This window comes from Convolutriloba macropyga, chromosome 5, assembly GCF_964194025.1.
Source record: "Convolutriloba macropyga chromosome 5, txConMacr16.3, whole genome shotgun sequence".
In the NCBI taxonomy this organism is placed as follows: Eukaryota; Metazoa; Xenacoelomorpha; order Acoela; family Convolutidae; genus Convolutriloba; species Convolutriloba macropyga.
Genome location: NC_134472.1, coordinates 75,035,438 through 75,041,437, shown reverse-complemented (window position 1 = coordinate 75,041,437; position 6,000 = coordinate 75,035,438). Strand labels below are relative to the sequence as shown.

At 37.8% G+C, this 6,000-nt stretch overlaps 1 protein-coding gene across 1 annotated transcript in view; it reads right to left on the bottom strand.

Annotated features, from left to right (window-relative positions):
• The window catches only part of LOC142339651 (uncharacterized), a 349,015-nt gene that overhangs the window by 9,087 nt on the left and 333,928 nt on the right, over positions 1-6,000 (bottom strand). The gene's annotated exons all lie outside the window — the stretch shown is intronic.

Below are 6,000 nucleotides of genomic sequence, written 5' to 3'. Positions count from 1 at the left end.
ATAGCAATGACAATTTTTGAGAGTTAAAAGCAGCGCTTGCAAATTTAATTCTTCTTTCGATGTTTACTAGGCTTCTCGTCTTTGATTAAACAATGTGTAATATTGTCAAATTGTTTCCCCCTAGACTTGACTCAATCGTAACAATTTCTCCATCACAATGCAGTGATAGATTTTATATTTTAGTTTTTTCTCGCGTTTAGCTTTTCCTCCTTCAATTCACTTCTCTTCTTGAAAATTTATTTTTTTAGCATCCTGTATTGACTGAGCAGGCGTCACGTATATTTTTCTTGTCCTCAATTCATCTTTGTTCTCAAAACTTTTTGCAAGTGTCAAAATAATCAATAGGTAAAATAATTAATACAATCACTTTTAGTTTCACTTTTTCTTCGAAGTGGAATCATTTTTAGTTTTTATCGCAGTGTTGTTAGAATTTCATGTTTTTCCATTTATATCAGAGTAGCAAACAAATTTAAAGAAATTGTGGGTCCTCAATTCTTGCAGTGAGTAGTCTGCGGGATCAAAGCAAAAATAATAATATAGGATATGCATTCGTTTCTCTATGACGATGAAAAAACAAAAAATTTTGGTTTTTGGTCGGACACTTCACAAAGCTTTTTGACCTTAACTTTGATAATCGCAGTAACTTGAACATATTTTGTAGTAAAAACTGGATCAATTATCTTTTATTCAAATGGAAAAAAATTTTCTGCCACAAAATTGTGCTTTATTTTGTGTTAGAATGATTACATCTCCACATAATATGATTGATGTGTTTTTAACAAATTAGAGACTTGACTAGGATTTTATATTCGTCAGTTGGTAACCGTATTTGCAACCTTTTTTGGCCGGGGTTAAGAACAGTGCAGCTAGAGCAACCGGTTTCAAAAACTGTAGATGAACGTCAACATAACGTTTAGGAAGACTGACTTATAAATTTTTCTCCGGTAAATTCTTTTGACCAAATAACTGTTTAATCGAGTAACTAATATTTTTACTATTCCAAAAAAATACTTCAAACTCATTTCAAAGAGACTTAACTAATCAAAATCAGGTTAAAAGACGGAGTGCCAACAATATTCTACAAACAATCGTAGAACCTCTACGCCATGCATTTAACGTCATCCTCAAAACTATGAAAAGACTGAAAATTATACCAAAATACTGGAAATTTGGAATAAGGTCAACTATATATAAAAAAAAGATGAAGAGATAAGAAAATGTTCAAACCACTGTCTCCATTAAGTGTCAGCAGCAAATGAATTGAAAAATTTATGAATATTCGACAATACCACACTGTCACAAGAATTGTCACAAAATTTGGACACTGACCTATAAAAACAGATCTGTACTCACAATCCCGCTCACACATGCAAACTGGTGAACAAAAAATAGATAAAGTACTGAAGTTTTCTAGTTTTATACAGATTTTGCGAAAACTCGTTAAAATTCTGCACAATGAACTAGTTATAACGTGTATTTAACGACCCGGAATGACACCCCCCCCCCAGACGACGTTTTGTCGAGTCATATTTCTATCACCTCGCCCCGGGCTGTCTTTCGAAATATTAAAGGCTGGTATTGGCGGCTGCGTTCTCGATTGGCTAACAAATTAATCAAATCAATCAAGGAAAAAAACATTCCATACGCCATGGTTGCATAAAATCAATGAAATAATGTATAAGTATTGGTATCCAACAGGGTTCAATATTTGAACCAGTATTGTTCTGTTTCTTCATCCCCCACCTGCGGAGATAATCAAAAATTCGCACACCATATTGTTTGCTGATGGTTTGCAATTCGATAGCTACTAATAACAAAACCCGAACAGATCTGGACGTAAACAGTTTCGAAAAAAAGAAATCGAGAATAATAAAGCAAATCACGCTGTACAAACTCGGCAACAGCTATTAACCACAAAAACTATCTCAAGACCAGTAATGAAGCTGAAATATATTATCTAAATCGATGGTGCTGCAAATTGTAATTTACATGTCTTCAACTAACCAAGCAATATATATATATATATATATATATATATATATATTATATAAATATATTTATATATATATATAGTATATATATATATATATATATACATATATATATATATATATATATATATATATATATATATAAATATTTATACATACATACATACATATATATATATATATATATATATATATATATATATATATATATATATGTATATATATATATATATATATATATATATATATATATATTAAACAAAATTTTATATATATATATTATATATATGTTTATACAAACATATACATATAATATATATATATATATATATATATATATATATATATTTATGTATATAAACATATTTATATATATATATATATATATATATATATATATATATATATACATATATGTATATATATATATATATATATGTATGTATAGATATTTGGTAAATTAGCTTAAGTTAAATTTTTGGTTAACAGTGGTTATGTTAAATTGTTCGAAATCTTTATTTTAGCGAATTAACACCATGAAATCTTCCAAACATTTACAGAATTAATAAAATACGCTTTTAAAGGATAAAATACAACTAAACTGAACGTTGAGAATTAAACGAAATTGACGTTTTAGAGATTTTTATTTCACAGAAAAAAATACTTCCTAGAAAATTTTTATTTACATTTGTTTCATAATTTTTGTTTCACAGAAAAAAAATACTTCCTAGAAAATCTTTACTTAATTTTGTTTCCTAATTGAACACTCTTCACTCTCCTCTCGCCAGGACTGACAGGTTGTGAGGTAGTGTTCTGTGTCTTCGTTGCTTAACTGGCAGTGCGGGCAGTTACTTGAAACTGTTCCTTCAAATCTATGGGCCGTTACCTGCAGCCACTGCTCTGTTTAGTCTCAGCAGATGAAGCTGGACTTCTTCGTCTCTTGTTCTGTGAGCGTTGAAAGCGGGAGTTTGTCCGTTCGTGGCTCTTCGGTGTTTGTGATTGATATTGACTTCCTGATTGTACAGTTCAAAGTCCAATGTTTCGTTGTCCTCTCTGATTCCTTGCCAGAGACCGGCTCCTTTCACATCTTCAGGTAGTCTATTGAGTCTTCGACTGCTAACAGATCTCCAGTCTTGTCGAAACTCAGATTTGCCCCCTGGACTTAAACCGAGGCTCTCCACGGGAGTCGCGAGCCTGCTCAGTTGATGAGCCGGTTAGTAGACTGTTGAATTTATGAAGAAATTAAGCTCCCTCTCCTTTTGCAACAGTGTGTAGGGTTTGAAGACCTGCTTCTTGTCCTGTTGGTGCTGCGGCGCCCCTGGGAGGCCTTACCTCGCATTTTGCAGCGTTGTAATTCTTGGACTCCAATGTGGCCGCTGCTGAGTCGCTTAGGAAGTGGAAGTAAACGCCAGCTCCATACAGGCTTCCGTGTCTCACGTAGACTTGTACAGATGCGCGGGGTCTTTTGCTTTCAGTCCCCAGCTCCTTGCGCTCAAGGCTGCTATGATGTTACATCTTTTCCGGAGCTTCCGTTTTGCTCTTGTTGCATGCTCGGTGAAGTTGAGCTGCGAATCTAGCGTGAACCTCGAAATCACCGGGTTTTTGTTGTAGCTGACTTATGTCGCGGCCATGGAGAGAGGCGGCTGGGTTTTGCCTGTTGTCTCTTTTGGATCCATACAGACAACTTTTGCTTCTGTTTTGCCAGGATCCAGGTTTATCTTCATCTGATGGGATTTCGCCCACTCAACGATGCAGTTCAATGCGGGTTGAACATGCTCGGGGGCTTCTTGCACTGTTTGCGCAGACGAGAGAACAGTGAGGTGATCTGCGAACACATCTGCCACTACTCTCTTGGCGGATCTTGCTATTTCACTCGGGAGCGATGCTGTGGCTAGGCAGAAGAGAAGAGGTGACAGCTGGCTTCCTTTTGGTACTCCTTGGCTGAACACCTTAAACGAGCTTCTGGCTTGATTCCACCTGACAGCAGCTCTTCTGTACGAGAGCCATGCTCTAATCTACTCCCACTATGATCGTCCTATCCTTGCTGTGCAGTGCGTCGAAAGTTCTGTGGCACACACTTGTCAAAACATCCAGAGTGATTCTGTTCGGTTGGAACCCGGCTTGACACTCGAGAGTGTTTTTGTTTTCTTGTGCCAAGCCCTTTAGTCTGTTTGCCACCATTCTATCCATCACTAGGGAGACAGGTTTATAGCTTCGAACGAAATCAGCTGGCTTGTTTTTCCTGTGAATTGGCACTATCAACGCATATTTCCACTGAGATGGAATTCTTTTTTCCCGGAAGCTCTTATTGAAGATTTCCAGAAACTTCTGTTTGCCGGTACTGGGAAGATGCTTTCGAGCCGATGGCTGAACTTCGTCTATAACTGAGGCACCCCATTTGTGTTTCTTCAGAGCTCTTTCAAGGTCCTCTTGCCAGAAATGTTGGTCAAAAGGCGGAGTAAGGGAGCGGATTTTCAGGTGGGCGCGAACCGCTTCGTATGCCGTTTTTTCTTGATACCTAGGGACCTTTAGCCTGCTGGTTCCGGCGTAGAATCTTCCTGTTGTCTCAGCCTATTGCGAATCACTGGTTAATATCTTTTCACCCTCCATGATTGGGACTCCTGGCAGTGCCACTTGGCTACGGCCATCCATGCCTCTCATTGTGTTCCAAACTTTTGACGTGGGTACTGAAGGGGTGAGTCCTGCCGCAAATTGCCTCCAGGAGTCCCTCTTTTTGGTTTTGACTGTTTCATTTAAAATGCAGTGTGCGTCGTGGTACTCATCCAACAGAATAGGATTGTAGCGGTCATGTATCAGCTCCATTTGAAGTCTCTTTGGCATTTGGGGCTCAACCAGGGTTCAGAGACTTCTCCCGAGGAGAAAGGGGTTGACTTCTTTGTGGCTACTTGTAGTATTTTCACAAACCTGTGGACGTCGTTTTCCAGGGACTGCTCCGGCCATCTCTTATTGAAACTCTCTTCACAGACCGACATGAAATTCTTCCAGTCCGTTTTCCTGAAGTTTCTTTTCCGAGTCGGCTTCGAGAAGAATCTGATGAGAGGGGTAGAAATGAGGATTGGCAGGTGATCTGAGCCAATCGAGCCTTTGTTTTCCATAAGATGTGGGACTTGCTTAGACTTGCTTTATATGTCTAAATACAACTATGAAAGCTCGTACGCGAGCTGTTTGCCTGCGTCTGCGGAATGTTTGGAACTCTCGGAGCCTATTGACCGTATAGGGAGAGATCCCTGCATGTTGCTGGGAATCCTCAACTACAAGTTCCTTTGGGCTATTTTTTTAAGGCGTATCTCTATATGATTGTATGAAATCTTTATTCACGAAGAGATTCCGCTGAATACGTTGTACCTCTTTCAGAAAAACTTCCCCCTGTTTTGATGGACGCGGAACCGGAATATTTGCATTGTTTTAAAAAATCTCAATATCCGGATTGGAGTTTTTGAGAGTAATTTAAGATCATCCGAATAAGATATAACAGCATCGGAACTTGAACTGACCACTTGTCATTTCTTTGGGACGTGAGGAGACGTTATATTTTTGCACAAATTGTTTGATTTGATAGATAGCCAAATAGCACCTCAAGAAGAATTGAAGCACCTTTCGTTGTTTGTATCTTATGAAGGACAGATGTAAACATTTCGGCCCACCTTTCGGATGCGCCAACTTTCGTTTCTATAAACATCTCTAGTTTCCGAGTATTCTATTACATTAGTACTGCTTTTGTTCGATGTTCATTTTTGAGTGTTGCCTGACAATTTGGTGCCTTGACCTCATCCGAATTAGCTGCCGTGGTCTGTGTCATATTCAGAAGCTTTTTGCTTCAGAAGATTTGCCTATCGGGCTAATCGGGGGGTCATGAAGGTAATGGGGCGAAATAGAAGAAATCTTTCTTAATTATCGAATAACGCAGAAAAACTTCAGATTATTTACCGGGTTTTTCGCTTTAAAGTTTGCAGAATTATCTTAAATGTACCACCAGGGGGCTATATTT